Source organism: Phyllostomus discolor, chromosome 3 (assembly GCF_004126475.2).
Source record: "Phyllostomus discolor isolate MPI-MPIP mPhyDis1 chromosome 3, mPhyDis1.pri.v3, whole genome shotgun sequence".
NCBI lineage: Eukaryota > Metazoa > Chordata > Mammalia > Chiroptera > Phyllostomidae > Phyllostomus > Phyllostomus discolor.
The window spans coordinates 24546687-24569509 of record NC_040905.2 but is presented as its reverse complement, the minus strand read 5'-3'; the positions used below and the strand labels follow the sequence as shown (position 1 = coordinate 24569509).

Here is a 22823-nt window from a genome sequence, read left to right as displayed (position 1 = left end):
TTGGTTAAAAGCTGAGCATGTTAAATGTTATTTGTAGGCTGACTCTATATAGCAGCAATAGGCATTCGGGAAATGAGGCAACCACTTCAGATGGAGTGGGTAATGGTATGTATTTTCCTTTAATGAAGGGGTGTGTGTGAGTGCACGTACGTGCACGTGCACGAACATGACCTGAGATAGTGTGTATGCTGATGCAGGTGTCCTTCCAAGCCTGGAGTGTGTTCTGGGCTATGAAAAACATATTGAAGAAATTCATTATGCCATCAATGGATGCTGTTCACCTGATTGTTACTGTATTTTAACTTGAAATATATTCCTAAGTTCTGTGCAGATAAATATGAACAGAAAACCTTTATACCAAATACACTGTTTTTCAATAATGCTTGCTCAAGAAGACGTGGTCATAGAATGCTCTGATTACATCAACCATCCTCCATGAGGGACTCTCTGGGGTGCTGGTGGCCTGGTAAGAGTGGCATTTCCAAACTCACTTTCCCAACCACTAGACAAATCAATCACACTGGAGACGCTGGGAATGGATGTCCAAGTGGAGAGAATTTTATTTTTAAAATGTTGCCAGAACATTGTCTCTGTCTTTAGGAACAGACAACTAACTGACTAAGCAGAAGAATCAGCTTTCTGTAGAGTTAAAGACTTTTAAAAAGAGATGCTGTGCCCTGGCTGGTGTGGTTCAGTGGATTGAGCACCGGGCTGCGAATCAAAAGGTCACTGGTTCGATTCCCAGTCAGGGCACATGCCTGGGTTTCGGGCCAGGTCCCCAGTAGGGGGCACCTGAGAGGCAACCACACATTGATGTTTCTCTCCTTTTCTTTCTCCCTTCCTTCCCCTCTCTCTAAAAATAAATAAATAAAACCTTCTTTTAAAAAAAAGAGAGATGTGTTTTAGAGCAGTTTTAGGTTCCAAACAGAATGGAGCAGGAAGTGCGGACAGTTCCCATGCAGCCCCTGCTCCAGCACGCACACAGCCTCCCCCACTATCAACACACCCGACCCGGGGGGTACGTGTGTTACAGCCAATTGACCTGCGGTGACTCAGCATCATCACGCAAAGCCCACAGTTTACATCCGGGTTCTCGCTTGGTGTTGTACCTTCTAGGGGTTTTGACAAATATGTAATGACAGGTATCTGTCACTTATTGTACAGCTGAACATTCTATGCAAAGTACTGTTAGCAAAAAATGTATTTACAGTAAAGTGCCAATGTGCAAAATGATTTTAGAAAAATCTAGCATAAAAATGTATGATATTGTAGGAATTCAGTATCATTCTTCTGACTAAGTTGGTATTATATAAGCTAGTTTCTGATTATATCTCTAACCCTCTTTTTTTTAACAATAATAACATAAAAATTTCCATAAGAACCTTCTTAGCCCTTGCAGAGTATACCTGCCACAATACCTTCCTTAAAAGTGAATTTTCCTTCTACCAAAGCTGATGTAATAATCTTCCAAATTAATTTCCTTTGGGACTCCTGCAGTGGATGCCACTGGTGTTGCACCGAGAGCCCTGTACTGGGCGGGCAGCACGCCCACCCCGGATGTCGAGTTGGCCACTAATGCCTTACAGCTGCCTGCTTCTCAGGGAAAACTGCCCCCAGCCACTTTGGGTTGGTTAAGCGACATCTGACCCCAAGACAGCATGCGGCCAATGGCTGGCTGACAGAGGGGTGAGAAAGATCAGCTCCCCTGTCTCAGGGAGGGACCATTCTGGTACAATTCATGTCCCAGGGCTCCCTGTGGGACCAGGCGGAAGCTAATTTCCAGAGGAGACCACATACGTACTTAACTTTCCCCTACTGGCCTCTGCTTCTCTCTCCTTCTCCTGAGAACACTTGCTTCATAGATCACTTGGACAAGAATTCCCCAACTCGGATCTGCTTCCACAGAACCCAGCTGAGGACAACTTCTAATTACATTCCTCCCAGACACTGAGAACTGTGTATGGTTGCTCCTATTCCCTCCCTGTCCTTCCCAAAGTCTACAGCTGTAACTAGTTGATGTTCTCATTGCTAAAATGTTGGTTCAAATTTAAATGATACCTGTGGCTAAGCACAAGTTTTAGAAGCACGTAAGAGGGCATCTAAATAATGTAGGATTAGATTTTTTTATGTGTCTTGTTGGTAACTTTATTTTTTGCTAAAAGGACACCAGTGCTGGCTGGGCATCCACTGCGAAGCTTTCTTTGGTGCCAAGAGTTCACTGACTGAGTCTGAAACCCAGGGACTGGGCAGGTGAGAAGGAAGAGGGCACCGGGAATGACGGCGCTGCCGGCAAGACGGTGTCTGCTTAGCAATCATGGTCACCTGGGAAAGAACCCGGATGCGAGAGCCATGCACACCGGAGCCGAGGGGTGTGCGGGGCACCAAGCAGTGACTGGAGAAGGCACTTCAGACAAGGACTTGTGTCTGTGTTGTTACCACTCTACGACCATCTCCTTGCTACACCATAGACACTCCAATATTTGTTACATAAATGAGCTATGTTCTACCAGGAAGTTTAATGTTCATACTAATTTTCATGAGCTTTAAGAGAATAACATTGATTGCAAGATGTTATTACTCATAAGATAGATCATTAATTAACATTTTTAATGACCACATTAAAAGTACATAGTGATTAAACAACATCCTGATTTTAAGAAACATTAAAATGCAAGGAAAAGAGCTTTAGAATGGAGGACATATATCATATTAATATTCTTAGCCTTTTTTTATTATTCCTATTTGTAGTAAGTACTTCCCCCAATTTATTCACTTTCTTAACTTCATGATTATGTAGTCGACCAATCATTTCATGGAGTTTCTTTCCATACTTCCGGACTCCCCCGTTCTCACCCATGCAGAGATGAGGAGTGTTGTTCTAGTTTATGGTTTCATTTGCAGACTTAGCTTGTTAATCCTCCTGCCAACTTACACTGCGAGATATGGCTTAAAACTAATTTTCTCAAAATAGTGTATTTCTTCACCACCAGTTTGAATAATACACACATTGCCCATTTATTTGGGATGTTTTCATATCAGTCATTAGTTCTTACGTGACCTTCTGTCACTTGTCATTTGCATCTGTCTCAATTCACTTACCCTGTTTTTCTTCATAGATGTTCATTGCCGGGCATTCTATTGTGTGTTTATTTGTTATTTGTCTTACTGTCTCTCTCCTCCATTTGGAGGTAAGCTCCAGGGCACAGAGAACTGTGTCTGGTTTATACCACATCCCCTGACCCATAACATGACAGGGGATCACATGACCACTCTTTGACAGAATGAAGGAAACGTACACAAGCAGTGCACATGTTTACGGTGGCAGGTGAAGAAATGAAACATGCTAATGAGCCAAGAACTCCTTAGAAGACCTTACTCAGATGGACTAGACAAGGAAACCCCTCCAAGGAAGTGACATTTGAGCCGAGTCCTGAGAACAAAAATGAATCAGCTGCATGAAGAGCTAGAGGGAGGCAGGGGCCTGCAGGACGGCTTCGTGCTGCAAGGGACAGAAGGGAAGCCAGTAGGAGAAGTAGAGGGGGACAAGGCGAGTTTGGAAAAGCAGGCCATGCGGAGGTCGTTCCAGGTCATGGTGAAATTTGTGTGTTTTGTTCTAGGAGCAGTGGGAAGCCATTAAAGGCTCTGGGCAGAGGGGGACAGAGGCTCACGCTGGCTGGGGGATGAGAGTAGACTGAAGAGAAAGGGGCAGAAGCAGGAAGTCCAGAGTGTTGTGGTCACCACCCAGATAGGGGAAGGCGTTGGCTTGGACCAGGGTGGGAGAGTGGAGATGAAAAGAAGTAGGTTGCTTCGGAGGTAGAAAGAATGGATCTGGGGACGAACTGCATGTTGAGCATGAAGAAAAGGGAGAAACCAAAGAAAACTTTTCAATTTTTTGGCTTGAGCCACTGGTTAAATGGTGGAGCTACTGACTGGGATGAGGAGACTGATTAGGGAAGATTTGGAAAGAAAAGGTGAGAACTCCCTTTGGGAGCCCCCTGTGGAGTCTGAGTTGCCCACCCAATTCCAATAGAGAAGTCAAGTAGGGTAGTTGGCTATGAGTCCACGGGAGATGTCTGAGCTATGGATAGCGCATCTGGAGGTAGTCAGCACATAGATGGGATGGAAAGGCAGGAGATAAATGAGATCATCTAGACAGGATATAGAAAGAAAGGAGTCTAAGATTCAGCCCTATAGCACTCTAGAAAGAAATTGAAACACCTTAAGGATGTGACAAGCCTTCCACGTTACACCCATGTTATAACTATGCTGTAGTTCAGCATTAATGCACCAGCTAGACCCCCAGACATGGCTGCATCTCTCACCAAGACCAGAAAGATCAGCTGCAGAGGCTAGGAAAGAGGAAGAGCCACCATCTTGAAGTTCAGCTAAAGAAGTGTCTCAGATGTCACTGGAATGAATTAGGCCTTGGTCAGAATTCTGTCCCCAAACAGTCTTAAGTACAGAGGTTCACCTGCTGTATAAAGGCAAGTTTCTAGACATTCATGAGCCTCTGAAAGTGAAGACATGTTGGGTGCAGAGCTGACAGCACCCCAACCACTGTAAGTGTGGGGCTGCCCTTCAATCACAGCCGGGTCTGCTCCCAGAGGGGACGGGACACACCCTAGCTCACACTCAGATCAATGTTCTCTACACTGCGGACGCTCAGCAGTGTGGAACCCCTGACTTAAAAACATACCTGGGTCCTGCATGCCTTAGTATCTCCCAGTGTCTGCCCAGTTCATGGCGTTCTGTTGTATGATTCCTCCCCATCCCGGCAGAAAGTTAGCAAACAACAGGATATTCAAAAGTAAAATAACACACACACACACACACACACACACACACACACACACAAACACAACCTCCAGGGAAATCGCTAACAAACTCCACATATGATCTTTCTCGTATGAATGGTCTTAGATCCGTTCAACCCTCAGAGAGACCCTGACACTTTCACCCTGGGCCCTGGAAACCAAGAACGTGTCTGTATTGTGGACAGAGAATCTTCTGGGCAAGAGTCACCAGTTCACCTCCATCCTGCCAATCATCTCATGCCACTGTTGACAGCAAGTCTTCCCTGCTAGCTGGGAGGAATGGAGTGCTCCCCGGGGAATGGGCGCAGGAGGCGACCCCCACTCCACAGGAGCAGGTCTGGAGCACAGCTTGTCTTCTGTCTGGGGGACACTCTGTCTGTGCTGATCTCCATCAGTCCTGTCACTCTCTCGACTCCTCTGCCTTCTCTATCTTGGCTCCTCCTGTCTGTCCTTCCTCACTGCTCTAACCTACACTTTATAATCATTCCTTCAGCCCCACATGTCAATACCCACAACTTCTTATCTGAAAATCTATGACCTTGGAGTCAGCAAATTGTTGACCTGTTCCAATTTTATCAATATTTATAGACCTCTACTTGGGCTCTGAGAGCAGCTGGACCCAAACGTACAACACAGACTGCGGCCAGTACACGCTCATTGTCTCCATTCTCAACTGGGCTGCTAGCTGCTCGGCTACCCTTCCACATTGCCCATTCTCTTCCCTCAACAATCCCTCTTACTCGGCAGATAAACTCACCTCTCACTTCATCTGGAATATGAAATCCATCAGGTAGGAAGTCAATTTCCTGTTGCTTCTCTCCCTAAAATAAACCTCAAGAAAGCACACCTGCCCTCCACCCTTCCTCACCTCCTCCCTTCTCTTCCAATGGAAAGGTCAGTCTTGCCAGGGCGAGTACAGGGCCGTCTACCTGGCTCTTTGCGTTTGTATCCTTCCGACTTCGTCAGGAGGCTGGTCATGAGCCATCACCTTCCTCTGCTGCTCGTCCGCTTTTTGCTGCTTGCTTGACTACTTCCCACCAACATTTACACACGCATAAATCTCTTCCATATTAAAAATAAACCTGCTCGTGACTCATCTCTTCCTCTGGTTACCACCCTCTTTCTCACCTTCCTTTCATGGATAACTTCTCATCATTTGTACACTTCCCCCCATTAACTCCTCAGCCTGTTAGAATAGCAGCTCCAAAAGTGCAGGGACCTGGTCAGGATCCCCAGAACTACAGCTGTAACACGGTCATAGGACAGGTGGTCAACATAGAGTAACTTGTTGAATGCACACACTGAGTTCTGGCTTCTGTCTTCCTCTCCCTAACATGTGCTCTTCCTGCTAAACCAAATGGGCTCTTGTCTGTCCTCAACTGTCTGACCCCCAGCAGATCTGACCCTGTTGGCCACCACTGTTTTGAAACCCCTTTTCCCCTGGGCTATGACATTGAGGTTTCTGGGGTTTTCTCCTGTCTCTTCTGTGTTAGCTCTTTCTCCCTGATGTGTTCTCTGTCTTTGCCTCTTTATTATTGGTGTTCCCAGGGGGCTGCCTGGGGCCCTCTCTTCTCACTTCCCTTCTCGCTCCCCCACTCCCTCCCACAACTTCAATTACTTTCTGTCTGCTCTGCATTCTCAGATCCACCTCTCCAGACTTCTCAGACTTTTCCTGAGCTCCAAATCCACATATTTCCATTTGCATGTCCCACTGCACCTCACACTCTGCATTTCCAAAACAGTTCACCCACGAGGCTACTTGGGTTCCTGTAGATCCGACTGTCCCCTTGAGTTCCATGTGCGTGAATGTACCCAGGGTTCCCACCCACAGGCCTGAGGATCTCCCTGGATGTCTTTTACGCTCACACCCACAGATTTCTTGGTCCAGTTCATACTTTTAGTTACACTTGAATCTGTCCAGTTCTCTCTAGCCCCGCTGCCATGTCTTGGATCAGGTCACTAATGGTCCTCTTGTCCCCAAACTGTCCTCCAATCCTCCCCACTGTGGTCAGATCACAAAAATCCAAATGCCAAAAAGTGCATGCAAGGCACTTCAGGGCTGCCCCTGCTCACAGAATGGGGGCTCCATGAGTGTTGCTCTAAGAGTCGCTAACACTAACAGTGTTAGTCGGCACCAATATGTGTGCAAGGAGTGAACAATTACTAGAGCCATTTGTGATCTGATCTTGCTGTCTCTTTGGTCTCAACTCTCTACACTTACCCTTGTGTTGTTATTTATTTTTTTATTAAATGATTTATTTGTAAGGAAATTTGAATTTCTATTTTGCTAAATTGGTTTTAAATTTATCCATAATCTCTCCTTTGAGTTCCTCTGCAAGCAGTCTCCTTTCCGTAATGTTGGCCTCTCCTCTGCTGTCGTGTCTGGTCTCCCGGCATTTCCTCCACCTTCCCAGCAGTCTTTCCCTTCTGTTCCGAATTTTGCATCTGCTTAGTCCTCATATCCTTCCCCATGGACATCGACACACAGTGTTGTGCAAAATGCTGTACCCTGATGTGAAAATGTCCAGTATCCCCTGGGGAATTATTCATTTCTGCAGTCTCATTACCCTACACTGGGGGTTCTTCTGTTTTGACCTCTGATAGCTGATTTTTTTCTCTCCCTCCTGGTCATATTCTTCTTTTGATTTTCTAAGAATGTCCCTCAGGATTTTCATCTCTTCCTGTTCAAGATCACTGACCACATCAGAACCATCTGTTAAGCAGTCAAGTAACCATACACCATTTCTCCCTTGAATCATTCGAGTGGCTTACAGCTGCACTGCAGTGCTTTCCTGCACCATCCTTCCTTTAAAGATAGGCAAGTCTTCTGTGGCCAACGGCTGGCTGCACAATGACCTGTGACGTAGGGTCTTTGCGAGCGGAGAAGTGCATGCTTCTTGAAATGGTTCTTCATTAGTTCCAACTTTTTTGAGGTAACTTTCTAACAGCTTTTCAGCTAGCTCTTTGTATTCCCGATGAATCTCTGTGCAGGTAACTGGCTTTCTTCTTCATCACTGAAAACTTCACATTTCTGCTCCACAAAGTCCAAGATGGGGATGGACCAGTCGGGGCCTCGCAGGAACCCCACGACGCTCTCTACCACCCACTCCACCTCATCTTCTTCCGCAGCCATCCTGCGCCAGTGGAGCTTGCGGAAACTTAAGCCAGAGCCCTGGAGCCAGCCAAGGCCTTTCCGCTGCAGGGAGCCGAGAACGAACTGGTGACGAGTTGCCCCTGTCGTCGCCCTGCCACCTGTGCTGTGTGTTTCAGGAGGCCTCAGCTGTTAGCAGTTTTCTGGATACACCATGTTCCCTCAGTCTAAAGGCCATTGCTTAAGCCCTTTTTCCAACAAGGAACCACCTTTGCCCCGTTCCCACCCCATTCTCCTGATAAACTCTCAGTTTAGGAATCGCACTTTCTGGGAAGCTGGCTCCGAAACCTGGCCCTTGCTCAGTGCTCTGCAACCTGCAGGGCCCCCGGCCCCTGGCCCCCATGACTGCGCTCAGCAGGTGCACTGCGGCTGCCTGTGTACTTGACCCCCATCTCACCAGGCTGCCTGAGGCAGGGGTTGGCTTACTCGTCACCAGTGTTTCTCCACCTACTCAGCAGGCTGCCTGCCACAGAGTGAAACATCAGTACGTGAACAAATGAATGTGCCAACGCTAACATACAGCTTATATCTGGTAACAAACCTGGTATCTTATGTCTGGTAAATAAAATCTCCAACTGCAGGTTTGGTTTTCTGGGTAAATAAACCTAGGTTTGGTAGGATATATATATGCCACACAGGCAAAGTGATGGCAACGGCACTGTACACATTCTTGGAGTCTTGATATTTTCCCAAGAGACAGGCAAGGACTTCCACTGGCATTCCCACTGCGCCATGCTGGGCACCCAGGACGCATCGGATGCAGGTTGGCTGCTCAACTGCAGACGCACAGACATCAATAGAATACAGTACTAGGGCCACGTGATTAGCCTCTTAGGTGTAAAGCTTAAGCAACGATTTTTTTTATCTCTTTTTTTCATGTCCTTTGGACATCAACTTGGATATGGGACACACTGTTCCTTTATGGAGTCAAATGCTGCAACAGAAGTTAGCTGCTGACAACAGAAGAAAATAAGGAGTTTAGATTCAAAGGGTAAGAGAAATTTCCCTGTGCAGACCCTGGAGAGGCTGAGAGCGCCCAGCTGAGAGCTCAGTGTGCGGCTGACAGGGACCCAGGGTGGCAGGGCCCAGCCTTTGGAAGACGGGCTTGTCAGGGCAACGGGATGGCCCTGACACAGTTCAGGGAGTGCCAAGGGCTGCTGGCCCCTGACTTTGTAGCCGATAGTCATGGCCACATGGTAAAAAAAAAAATGGATCATGTCAACAGGAAAGAACTATGACCAAGAAAATTCTAGTATTCTTTAAAAATGGCTTTTCAGATTCTTCCACAAAAAGGTGGTAAGTTGGAAATGGGTGTTGTTCCCTAAAATAGCAAGACATTATTACATGAAATGGTAAAAGTCTTTTTTTTTTTTTTTTTTTACTTTTAGTAAGATGAATACTTCCTTTACTTGCCTCATCCTGGATTAGAAAAACCAGTGGGACACAGGGCTGGTAATCATTCTGTCTCGTCAGACTGTAGACTGCCACCTAATCTCTTTGATAAAAGACTGCTGTCTACAGCTTCAACAAAAAGCACACTCACTATTGTCTCAGATGACATATAGTTTAAAAATCTTTCTCAAGACCAAGATCTTCACAAAATTTACATTTATGGAAGGGGGAAAATTCAGTAGGCAAAGTGACCTGTGAGGGATAGCTTCTTCCAAAGACATGGCTAATCACCATTTTGGATTTCAGTCCTCTCCAGGAGCCCGGGTTCCCGTAATTTTCCACTGTTATTGTTCTGTTCGTCTGTATTTTAAAAAGTGGTTTGGGTTAAATTAGATCATTTGTCTTCCCGGTAGTTTTCCAGCCATGCTTTATTTTCTCAAGGATCCATATTGCTCTAAATGAGACACCCCCACTCTGGTTAGCCGGAGCTCGAGCCAGGAACCTGACACCCACGCATGAGGTTGCGGTTTACAGGGAGGGGCAGCAAAGCCCAGCCTGGTCTCCGCAGCAGTCCAGCCCCTGCTCCGTGGAGCGGTGTCCGTATTTAGAGCTTCCTGAAACCCGGAGACAGCGCGGGGCACGTCCAAAACATGACCCTGCCTTAGTCTGGAGAGCAGCTTCTAGAAAGAATAGATAAACTCCTAAACAGGTATGAAGTTAGGTTAACACAGTTTTCTCCTGGGGGTTTCTTCAGTATTTCAGGGGAAATAAAAAACATGGTATTTTTGACCTCATAATCTGGAAAGTTTATTAAATATACTGCAGTGTCATAGGATCCTCATTAAATCCTCTGGATCTTTCATTTAAACATAAAAGCTTCTTCACCTAAATGTAACTCTAATTCAAGTTGGTGGGAGACTTGACAGGAAAGAAATGTTACTGTGAAAATCCTAGTGTGCTTTAAAAAGCCCCAAGCTTCCTCTGCCATTTAAGAACCTTTACGTATTCCTCACTTTGCGCTCACATCTTCATTGCAGAAATGGCCATATTTCCTACTAATTATTTTTATACCTATAAAGTTATATGGTCCCCAAATGACAATACTGCTTGGTTAATGTCTCAGGATGATCCCCATGCCACTTCAGACCTGAGTTTAAAATGCTTTTACGTTAAAAAAAAAAACAACAGCACAACAACTCCATGAAAAATTGTCTGGAATAAAAGATGAACTCTGAGATCTGGGGAGTTTTTCTTTTGCTAAATTTCCATGAACTTTTTCCCTGCCTACATACTTAGATACTCCCTCCCATGCTAAGTAAAAGTTTGTTGTTTTTTTTTTCTGATTACTCTAGCACCTCAAATTTAGCTGCGGATCTCCGAGCACCTCAGAAGCGCCCCTCTGTCTCTGGCTCAACTGTAACATTCAGCCGTATCGCCTGTTGCCTCCTATCGACGTTTCTAGTGCATCTGTGCTAACAGAAGCGAAGGGGATGCCTGTTTGCACCTGGACCTTATGAAACCCAATAAGCACAGTCATGATGGTGATGAAGATATCTTAGCAGCTAAGATTTACCGAGTGCTTGCTCTGTGACAGAGGCCATCTGTGAGGCGGGTACTACAGTCTCCCAGCTTACTGGCTGGGGGGACAACTGGTGCCTGGAGAGGCTACGTCACTTTGCCTAGGGTGACACAGGAATCCAGACTTCCTGACCTCCGGTCTTCGGATCCTAACCATCACTCTCTTTTGCTGCAGCCAAGCCCTCCTTCCACTTAGGATTCAGATATCACACTTAGTGCCAATTGCTTACTTTCCACAGAGAGAATTAGCTGATCAGATCAAAGAGGACCTTCAGGTACAGATAATTTTTTATAGAAACTTCCAAGAGCCCTGATATGAAAATTACTTTTTCAACAGTACTTCGAGCAAGCACTACAACTATAAATGTGGAAGGTGAATGGTGTGAGACTGAAGTCATCAGATGTGCACCATGAGAAGAAAACGAGAATAAAAGAAATCAGGTCACTTGTGCTCTGCGATTGGCACCTCACAGCATGGGAAGAGCACAAGCCTGTGACCGCAGCGCCACGTGGGCAGCCGTGTAAAGGTCAGGCACCTGTTCCAACACCACCCGTGCAGCAGGACTGCTCAGGGGCTCTTCACAGTGGACAAGAATGTTTACGAGCTTCTTTTATACACGGTATAATGCATCATCTCAGTATCTACAACTTGCCCCCCATTTTTTTTGCTTTTCAGCTGCGGAATTCATTTATTTTTGAATGGGGTTCAGCTATGACTCACTGCTGGTATTTATATGACCCACATCAAACTTTCTGAAATATTTCTAAGGGTCTGTTGAACTGATTGCTTTTACGAGGCTGGTGCAAGGGAGTAAAAATTAGTCATTATACAGGTTAGTCCGCCTGGTCCATAGCTGTTCTGGTCCATAAACCAGTGACCTGCACACACATGCACAGACTTGTACACACATACCTAGAAAGGAGTCCCAGCAAAACACAAACAGACAATGTTTAACGTGACAAAGCTGTCTTCCCTGTTTGCTTTGCTGTGTGCAGAAGCCTGCAGGGAAGTCCCTGTGAGCGCCCGGGGAAGGGTGTCCATCAAAGTAGCACAGCTACAATCAAGGCTCTAGTGATTCCAAATGCAGGAAGATTTGCAATGTCCCTGCTAACAGCTGGACAGTCGCTGTGGCACCACCTGACTCCAGAAGAGTCTCCTGGCCCAGCCCAGCTCTCTTTCTGTGGCTCCAGGACTCTGTGTGAATGTTACATGGGTGGTGGGCTTGGGTTTTCCCTTAGTTCCTGCTGTCTCTCTGACAGTTGAAGGCTAATGCAACTGCCCTGGTGCGAACTGAGCACAGACAGTGAAGCTGCCTGAATACACCCACTGCTCGGATGCAGTTATTGAAGCCCGTGTTAGGTTGTGTGGGAGTTCCACTCTGAGCAGGCGTTCCAAAGCAGAAAGGGCTCCCGTGTAGCGCAAGTACTAAATCTTCCCAGCCAAAAGTGAAACTGTTATTTTAAAGCATCATAGGAAAAGATGAATATAAATGAGCAGGGAGTGACTGTAATACAACTCCTTGCTCTGTGTTTATTATTTAAAAGCACTGTGCCGAGGGAGAAAAGCCTGTTTGTTTCTGATGGCACAGTCTGTGTCTCCTTAAATTAATAAACTTATTAGACCAATATTAGAGTAATAAACTGCCTCTCTCCCACTAGAAAGGCCAAAACTATAAAATTCTTGGGAATAACTTCAACAGGGAGTAGAGTTCCAAACTAAAGGAAACCACAGAATTTTCTTGACGTTCGTAAAAGAGGACCTGAGTAAACGGAGAGGCCAACGGTGTTCCTTGACGAGAAGAGCTGATGTTGATAAACAGGTCAGAGGTCCTTCTGAATTCACCTGGAAGCTTAACGGAGTTTGACCACAATGCTGGTGATCTGGGTTTCCATTTAGATCTGGCTAAAATGATTTTCAATTTTATGTGGGAGGGAAGCCAAAAACAAATGTGGTGAAGGAGTAAAAACAGGGGGGCTTCCTTCACCAGGTATCGAAGGCCACCAGAGAAGGGGACTCACACCAGAGGAGACACCAATGGGTAGAAAGATGCGCGGCCACAAGAGCAGTCGGGGAAGTAAAGTGGGAGCGAGACCGCCACCGGACTGAATGAAACAAGGGGAACGACCGATGACACCACTGGTGGTGAGGAAGCGGCGCAATGGGGAATCCCGCACTGCGCTGGCTGCAGCGTAAACTGCTACAGTTTTGTGACAAATATGTGAAGAGGCACTAAAACTAAAAGAGTACCAACTCCTTGACCTAGTATGGAAAAAATGGTTAATTTTACATACACATTCATATTGCTTTAGTCATGAGGAGCACCTGTTACTTTTATAGGTTAAAGTGAAAAAAATCACCATCTTTAGTACACTACTTTTTACTCATTTTGATCAATCATAATTACATTGAATAATCAAAATAAATGAGACGCCTAATTCTTACGGTGCCCAGCCAGGTGTGCACCCCACAAGGCAAACGTTGTTATGTTACTGGCACACTTTTAGCAGTCACCTGGGATAAGACCTCTTAGAAGAATTCCCTCTGTTCCCCTCACTTGAAATACGCCGTGATTTCCAACGGTTTGAAAAACAAGGCTGAATACTAGAAGCTATGTGCTGGCCAGAAAACAGTAGCAGAATCTCGATCTCTGGGCATGAGAAAGGAGGAATCTTCTCTCTTTTAACACTCCCTCCTGCTGCTGCTTATTTAAGGTGACGTCTACCTTTTTTGACTTTAGGCCCTAAATCGTGGTTTGTTTACACAGAGGTGAAACAAACAGAGTATTCTAATGCAGTCTGACTAGAGCATAAAGGCATTTAACCCAGTCTGCAGGGCCAGGGACAGCTTCCTGGAGACCTCTTAACTCACAGGCTCTCCCTGCCTCCCTTGAATTCCATCGCTGTGCTCTCTCTTAACCCCAGCTGAAATGCCAGCATCCTCCTTGTCCCTTTGGCCCATCCTCTGAGATCAAGGTCAAGTCTCGACCTTGCCTCAATCACATGACTATGCCTGTCACAGGTCATCAATTGTTTATCAGAGCACTGTTTCATTCATTCAAATATACTAGGTGAGCACGACATGTTGGCCGAGCACCATACTCTTTATTGACCAATGAACACAGTTTGGTGGTCAAGCCGGGAGAATGTTAACCTGGAATGGCCACTAGGTCATGCACATTAGTCAATAAAGGGCATATTGCCAGGCCAATATTACACACTCCCTAAGTATATTTGAATCTTTCTTTATATCCCTCACCAATCTTAGAACTAGGGGCTTGTATGAATAGTCACCCACTGATTAACTGTCACAAAGACTAGGGCAGTTTTGTATGACAAGGAGGAGGGCAGATTTAAGGAGCTGAAGATGGAAAAAGTGGCAGGTGGGCAAACAGGATAAAGGCTGAGAGAGATCCAGGTAGAAGGGCTATCTATCAGTGAAACAGGTACTACTATGTAAACACAACACTACAGCTATTCAAATCGTATAGACGAGATAATAATTCTAACTGACTGAAATGGGTGCAAAGAGAACTTCTGAGCAAAGGTACATGAAATGTGCCCTAAATATCTGTGCAAAATAAAAAAAAAATGGAACCTGGATTTTTTGGGTATAACAACATCTAAACTCATTTGGCATTACCTATAACAGCATTTATATTGGAATTCAAGAATCATTCCAACCTCAGTGTTAGAATTGTTTTACTAAGTCTCCTTCTTGAGCTTCTGCATGGGTTAAATGCATTTTTTAAAAAGCAAATTTAATATCCCCACAACACATTTCAATTACACTAAACTTATGTTGTGTTTCAAGAGTGGCAGTGATTTAAAAATGCCTCCTTTTGAGAAAATTTTCGAAGTGTTCAGTATTTTGGCATGAAAGAATAACACTAAACACTATTCTTCTTAACACTAAGGAATACACTAAACATTTATTCCTATTTTACTGAGAATAAAAGGGAATCTTCCAAGGTTATTCATTCAGTTTCTAAATGGCAAAGTGCAGATTTTCAAAATTACACTTTAAGGATAAAAATAATGGTAATTCTGGACTTTGAATAGTAAGGGAATAGTAAGAAGATTTTTCTCATTGTGTCAAGTTAAATCTCTGGCATAAAATTTAACCTGTTTTAAAATAAGCTTCATAATGCCTGTCAATTGCTCAACATAGAAAATGATATTTCCTCACAAGTTAAAATGCATTAAGATTTTCCCCTTGGTCTTTCTAAAAGACCCTTTTTATAATTACCCAAAAGATACCTTTCTATAATTATCACTTCTAAGTAGAGATTAAAGTATACGCAATGGAGGAAATATGACATAAACTATTATATCGTGCAATTTCTAATCCTCTCAAACACTTACAAATTTAAGATTCATCCCATATGACTGTATTACACGTTTTCCTGGCTGATGCAAAAACTGAAGAAGTCGAAGAGAAAAACACCGATCAGGGAAAAACAGGAAGTCCCGACTTTGAAAAACACTCATTCTACCTTCTATGCGAACCACAAAAAGATTAGACAAACTAAGTGTTTGTTGACGTTGGCTGGAAATTTTGCAAAGGAATAGACCTTAAAAATATATCTGGAAGGGGATTCAAATTCCTTTTTCACTGGGTCTTTTCTATTTCTTTCTTTTTGTAAATACGTTTTAGAGGAACCGCTAAGGAAGAAGTCTGAAACTGTGTTCAGTTCCTCCCTGTACAGACGAGCGGGGCTGTGGGAAGCTCCACTGTTGCCAAGTGTCCCCTCTTAGGCAGGTCTGTGCTGGGCAATTTCTCTTGTTCATATATCTCATTTCATCCTCTGAAAACCCGGCAAGGTAGGGAGTCTTGGCTCTTGTGGAAGATGGGGAGACGAGGCTCACGGAGAAAAACGAGAGCCAATAGAGGCAGCACTGGGACTCCGGCCTCTGATTCCAGCAGAGGGCCCTGGAAGGCAGCTGGGCCATCGGTTAGACCTGAGCTTCCCCACACAATGGCTGTGTGACCTTGAGCACATGGCTAGCCTGTCTGAGATTCAGGATCCTTACCAGAATAGGAAGGCTCACCCAAACCTGCCTCCTGTGGGCTTAACTAAGATTATGTGTGCAGAAGTTCTTAGTACCAAAGGAGGGTGTCACCAACCGTCTCTCCCTCCCCCGATGAGAAGACTGGAGATACAATGTTTGGGTGCGAGTCCCTGACCTAGACCACCCGTCCTGACCCCCCAGGACTTCGAGATGCAGCTTTGGTTCAGGACAGACTAAAAATTAGTCCCAGAGACCTGTTGGCAGGTGTAAGTATCTTCTGGGAATTTACTTGATTTTTAGAATAGCCTCAGCCAGTGGAGCAATTCAAGGCAAAGATAACTTCCTTGATTCATGGGGCCACACCCACTTGGCCCCTCAGTGTGGAGGTGGGGAGTGTGGTGGGAGGACCCTACCTAAGTCGGGGTGGTGGATGAGCTCCATTTTCCAGAAGTGACCATGGTGACCCAAACTGCCTCAAGTTCATGACTCTCCAGAAGAGAGGGGCGGCAAGAAAATAGATACCTGTGGTAGCTGCTTTGTGATTTCCATAAAAAATGCAAAGGTATAGATTCGGTGAAGTAGTTCCAAAAGCACTTTCTATCTACACCAAGTCCAGCTGCTGCCTTGTCAGGCTCCTCCAACCCTAATAACTTCTTCTCATTTTCTTTTTATATGCATGGTTCCCTTGCTTAAAAAGTTCAGCCTCGTGGTCAAAAGCAGTAGTAGCTAAGCAAAATCAAGCAACCTTCTCATTACTCAATATTTGTCCTCATTAATCTGACAGCTTTAGAAGGAAATGTGCACAGCATGTTTAATGTTCTTTTCAAAAACAGCTTGCAGTAACCCCTCCTTAATTCAAAAATCTACCTCTAGTGGCCTCTGGGATCATGAGGAGGCCGCTGGAAGGAGAGTCGGGGGCTGGAAAACGATGTAGGTGGGGTCACGCGATCCCAGGCTGGGGGGTTAAGATGGGCTGTGTGGGCAACAGGAAAGACCTGGAACGTGTGAGTGCAGAGTTGATCTGGTAGGAATATGTGTAATGGGCTAACATGACAAGGAAATAGCATCAGAAAACCCCCTCTTGCCACAGCACCCCAGGGGAGAGGGCTGGGGGCCAGGACCCACGGTGTTGGTGGCAAGAGAGAAGGGTGGGAGCCACCATTTAGTCTGGTGCAAGAAATAAAGTCTGTTTCTCGTTTGCCTGGAACCCCTGACTCCGGGGTCAGTCTCCCTGGGGGCAGGGTCTGCCTCTGGGCTATCACACAACGTTGGTGCGGTGAAAGACCCATTTCAGGTTGTCTAGCTGAGAAGCAGCAGGGGCGTCATGGCCTAAAACAGGGCACCCAGGACACAAGCTAAAAACGCTACCTGGGACTATCCATTCTCCAAATCATGTAAAGTAAAAATAAAGCAATACTTTGTTACAACGAAGCCTAAAATAAGAGAGAGGTGAACTTCCTGTCTAAGTTTAAAGAGGAGCATAAACTGCAGGGAAGGATGTGAGGCCAGAGCCAAGCGGCCTCAGACTCCGTGGGCCCTGGCTCTGGCCTCTCAGGATCCCAGACACGACAGTGTCCAGGGGGACGCTGTGAGTTGCTGTAGACCGTACTCCTGCCCCTCAGCCAGGCACTCGCCGGCCCCACCCTGGGCGCACTGCGAGTTCACAGAACCCTGCTGATGCCATGCATGCCACAGACTGATCACTAAGTGCCCCTCGCCTCTGGTGGCTCTGCCCTGAGACGTTGTGCCTGTGCAGACTTGGCAGCCTGCTCAGGACTATGGGGGTCAGGGCCAGGGAGACCGCCGGACACCTGGCAGCACAGTTCTCCAAAGGGAGAGCAGGCTAAGTGATCTGAGGTGCACAGGGATGAAGAGTCAGAGGAAAGAGGAAAGGGCCAGGCAGCCAGAGCCAGACTGACAGCAACAGGGGAAACAGAGTAAGATGGTCGGAGAGGCGACAGCAAGAAGGGGTGCCGTTGTTCTTGCCTTCACTGTCCCTGCTCCTCACCTGAGACACCCGATTCCAAGTGAGTCTGCCCTGGAAGTCTGCAGGTGACGGGCCAGTGGCCCTTATAGCTGGGTGGTCTCGGGAAGACAGCAAGCAGGGCCCTGGCAGTTTCCTGCCCTGTTTGCTCTCTGGTGGGGCAGTAACTCCGCTCCCTCTCCATCTGCTATCACTGCTTTTCTTTGTTGCTGACTGTTGAACAATGAATGGGCTGACCACCCACTGGGGGAAAAATGTGTTTCTCCAAGTGCAAGAAGTCTTGTTAACCAATGATGCATTTGCTTCTGCAAAGCAAATGTGTTTGCTAAGCTGACACTTATCTGATGGCAAGCTGCTGTTGGGATAAACAGAAATATCACCAGGATCTGTTTACACTGGTGAGAACCAGATCCCGTGGGATGGCCACGAAGTCGGGGACACTGCATAGCTCTGTTCTCTGAAGCTAAAGATGATCTGGTGTGTGGACTCCGGGAAGTCCTCCCAGTTTTGGGCAGCAAAGCATTGTTGGGAAGCGTGCTGGGAAACCAGCCTGTTCTGGGGCAGCGGGACCTATTTTCAAAGGACACTAATTTTAACTACAGTGGACGAAGACCTGCAAAAAGCTGAATTACTAAGGCTGGAAGTGTAACCTGCAGTTTCCTGTGCGCCAGCCCTGGCTGTGAGTGCACAGTGCAGCTGCAGGCAGACACACAGAAAGGAGGGTGTGGAATACAGCAAGGGAGAAACCCTGACCACGAACCGAATGCGTCCACAGGGCTTTCAGGGGTGTTCCAGTTAGATGCCCTTTCTCTGCCCCTCCTTTCCTCTTTCTCACCTTAATTCCTTAATCCTATTGTTTGCTGCTAGATCAGTTTACAGGTATGTTTCCCCAGGTTTACTAACTGCTTTGTGAATGGGCTGTGGTTAAAAGCTGAGACCGCTTCTTAACCTACTGTTTAATTATTTTCCCATGGAGGTGATAAATACAGCATGCAAATATTAGAACTCGCTACAACTCATATAATAAGCTTGCATTTTAACAGACATGACCTTAAATTTTGCCCACCAAGATTTAGAACTGACCCGTCTTGTTGGACTAGGGTTAGCACTCTATAGCCCAAGGACTTTGAAGAAATGCATTACTTTTGCACTTGCTTCAGCACAAGGTGAACAATGGAAATGGAATTCCCTTTGTGTTTTGGGAGGTACGCTCTTCGGTGTTGTTTGCTGGCTGGCGCCTGTTCCAGGGTGTTGGAACTAAAAGGCACTACACAGACACAGTGTGAGCTCCACGTGACTCGGCTGAGGGACACCGACATGCCTGCACCCAGGTCTGGTCCCAGGCTGCTCCACTGCCCTCACTCCCCACAGGCTGCCGCGAGCAACTGCTCTTTTCCGAAACTGGATTTCTCCTGTTTGTGCACAGAAACTCTTACCATTTTTCCTGTGGCACGTTAATGACCACACAAACTTTGGTCACTGATTTGGAGCCCGCACCATCAAACATCCAAATGCGGTCAGCAGCGGGAGGGTGGGAGAAACTGACCGGCAATGACGGTAAAGTCCAATCATGACCTAGTGAGCCTCGGGGCTCCCTACCTGACAGGCGGCACTTCTGCATTAGAAAAGAAACAAGAACGACAAAAACCACAGATGCAGCTTTTCTCTTAAATGAGAGGCATCCCCTCAATGACACTTTGTGGTTCTTAAACTCACTTTCAGCGAAAATAGGTCCAAACTCATGTGAAACTCATTAATAAGATATATATAAAAAAAAACAAGTACTGGATTTTTAAAGTAAACCCTCACCATTTTCAAATGAGAGCTGTGCAAGGGATGATGCCAGAGCAGAAAAAATATAAAAACAAATACCCTGAGATGAGCCCAGATATTGTGAGCTGGTTAATGATTCCTTTTGCAAGATGACACCTTTTAATTTTCTATTCCTTGGAGCCTTTTATATTTAAAGTGATATTGCACACATTTTCATTGTCAGAGTGGACTGCAGCTGAAAAACATCTTTCGGATATGGTATTTTTATTATGAAATTTGTACCTGTGCCTTTGGAGTATAATTTGGTATACATATCTCAGAAAATTTAACAGACTCACGATTAAAAGTTGTTTTTTTTAAACAATATAGTTTCATTAACCTCCTTTCTTTATATAGGACCCTATTAGGTGTCTTGTCTAAGCCTTTACATTCTTCAGGACCCTCCTGGAAACAAATTGGACTGTTCCCCCTCTCTCCCTAGTGCCGAACCTGGTGACGACCAACACTGCTCTGAAATACCCTGGGTCTGGGAACTGATGAGCTCACTCAGTGCTTTGGAAAGCATGTTCTAGCAACACTGTTTCTTCCAGATGTTAACAGGCGCCCACACATCCCTAGACATGCAAATACCTTGAGGACACAAAGTTAAACCCTTTTTGAAAAGACAGAACTTCTCAATGACTTTATATGCTGATGTGTGCTATAAATCTCCAAGGGAACAATGGTATTCCCAAACGTTTTTGCCCACAGAACCCTGCCTTTGAGGAGCACATCGCACTGTTGACTTTTCTGAGTAAGGTATACGCTTGCCAGGTGTGCACTCGCAGCTGTGCAAACGAAGATACAGTACAGTGTGTAGACCTTTTGACAGCAGAATGAAGACTCATTATCAGTGCTCCCTGGTGATTCAAAGAGGGCGAGGCCATGAAGAGTGGAGGAACAAGCTCACTGGGATCTAGTTCCTTCTCTGGCTCAACCGGCCCTGGCTTACTAGAGAGGTTGCTGAGTTGCCCAGTGTGATTTCAATGGCCTCTGACGTCCTTTAATAATGGGATTCTCATCATCTTTGTATGACAGCCCAAGGAAGGTGGGGGTTATCAAGGTGCAGCACTTTTGAAGGTTCGTTCAGCCTTTCTTGCTGTATGTAGTATTTATTGAGGTATCTAGTTTCACAGCATCTGCTTCATGCTTCTTTTAATTACCTTGTCGCTGGCTACTGATCCAACCTACGCATTTCTTTTCTGTACTAGACAGTAGCTCACACTCACGAGTTGACAAGTTATCAAAGCAGGATGTATAAAGAACGTTGTAGTGGTTTCAACCAACTGCCAGCACGTCCACCCTACCCTGCCACAGGAAGTTAAGACAATGCCGGCCTCAGGCAGCACACGCTTCACCCGGTGCCACCAGCTCCCTCCTCGCCCTGCGTCACTCCTCCCCGCAGCCTCTGGCTCAGACCGTCTGTGCTCCTGAGTATTCTGATTAGCACCGAGCTCCGTGTTTTGAGAAAATACATACAAATAAGAGGTAATGTTAGCTTGTCTACAATCTAGGTGGGGAGATAAGGTATACTTATAAAACTTACACAGTAGACATAGAGTTATATACACTTGGATGCAACTTTGTGCCGTAATTTCAGTTCTTCCACACTCTTGCCATTTCGGCATACTTATGTTTTAAAATCACTAAAGGTACACACGGCTTAATTCGACAGTTGTTGAATAAAAGAAAACGGTTAATCAGTTAAAAAGAATTATCCCCATGTAGCCTCTCTTCCCCATCACTGTGCTTCCCACTCCTAAAAAATCCAACAACAAAACTCCTAACAAGCCATCGAACAATATATCTGGGTGGGGGAAACCATTTACATAAGCCTACTGCTGGACCAGGGTTAAAACAGGGGACTTCCATGTTTTCAGTGGAATACTCATCACGATCTAATGATTTAATAATTTAATAGTACCACTGAATAATTATCTCGGAGTCCAACCGGACGCCCCCTATGGCAGTGCATGAGGAGCAGTTGCTATTGTACTGTCGTCATCCGTGCTGAGAACAGAGCGAACCCTTTTCTCGGGATGTCAGGGGACGCTCGCCGCCGGGGCTGCGGCAGGAGGTCGTCCCCCTGCTGGGAGGGCAGAGCCGACTCTGTAGACCGGGAGGACCGGCAAGGGCAGACTCCTGTGTGTGTGTTCTTGGAGGCCCTTCTCATGGGGGTGGGCCCTGGCGGCTCTTCTATCGAATGTGAGCTCTCTTCGGTCATCACCAGTCTGAACTGTCCCCTCCCAACCCCTTGTAAGTGTGAAAGGGAAATGCGAAGACACCGAATCCCTGAACTGGCACCTGATAAACTAACAAACGAGAAGAAAAACAAAGCACCTTTGCGCCTCAGAACTCTTTCACCTTAGGAAGCTCATGCGATTTTAGATAGACAATTCTGAACAGTGCTGGTTGTCAGGAATTCATGAGATACAGCTCTACTTTTAGAAATCTTTTATTTCTTCTCATTCCGCAGGATGAAATGTTTCTCGTGCCTCTTCCTTACTGTCCCGGCACTAAATCAACTCCCAGAGTCACAGCGACAGGGCTATCCTACAGGGTGTGCGTGATGCCCCTTCTGCATCACCGAGTCCTCACACTGTGTTCACGAGATTAAGGATTCTCATATTTCTTGGGCCTATTTGTCTTCCCAATTCTTAACCTGAACCAGTTGTGAGAAAGGTTAAGCTTATTAAGATATTGTCAATTTTGGTATGTGTGTCTTTACATGCACCTGCAGCACTAGGCTCATCTGCTTTAGATGGCAAATCTCTACAAGGCAGGCCCGGTGACCCCCTGGGGTGCGTTCAGAGCAAAGCGGCGCAGGTAAGCGGAACGTCTGAACGCTTTGATGGGCTGTGTGTGCCTCACATCAGAAAGCTCCGGCTCCCACCCCCCTGCCGTTTTCTATTTCTTGAAATAAACTGGTCAGAGGATGCAACGAGGCCTTTCTAGAGAGATGGAGTGTGGGCCTGCACTGTTCAGCTCTCACCCCTCTGAGCGGCCCAGACGTGGGGCCTCTCAGAGGAGCAGCCTCTGAAGAAAACTGAGGACCCACGGGCAGTCGGGTGGGTGACTCAAC

The 22823-nt window shown here is 46.0% G+C and overlaps 1 protein-coding gene and 1 pseudogene across 2 annotated transcripts in view; both read right to left on the bottom strand.

The window, feature by feature from the left end:
• The window catches only part of ANKH (ANKH inorganic pyrophosphate transport regulator), a 120666-nt gene that overhangs the window by 47950 nt on the left and 49893 nt on the right, over nucleotides 1-22823 (bottom strand). The gene's annotated exons all lie outside the window — the stretch shown is intronic.
• Nucleotides 6348-12832, bottom strand: LOC118499424 (annotated as a pseudogene).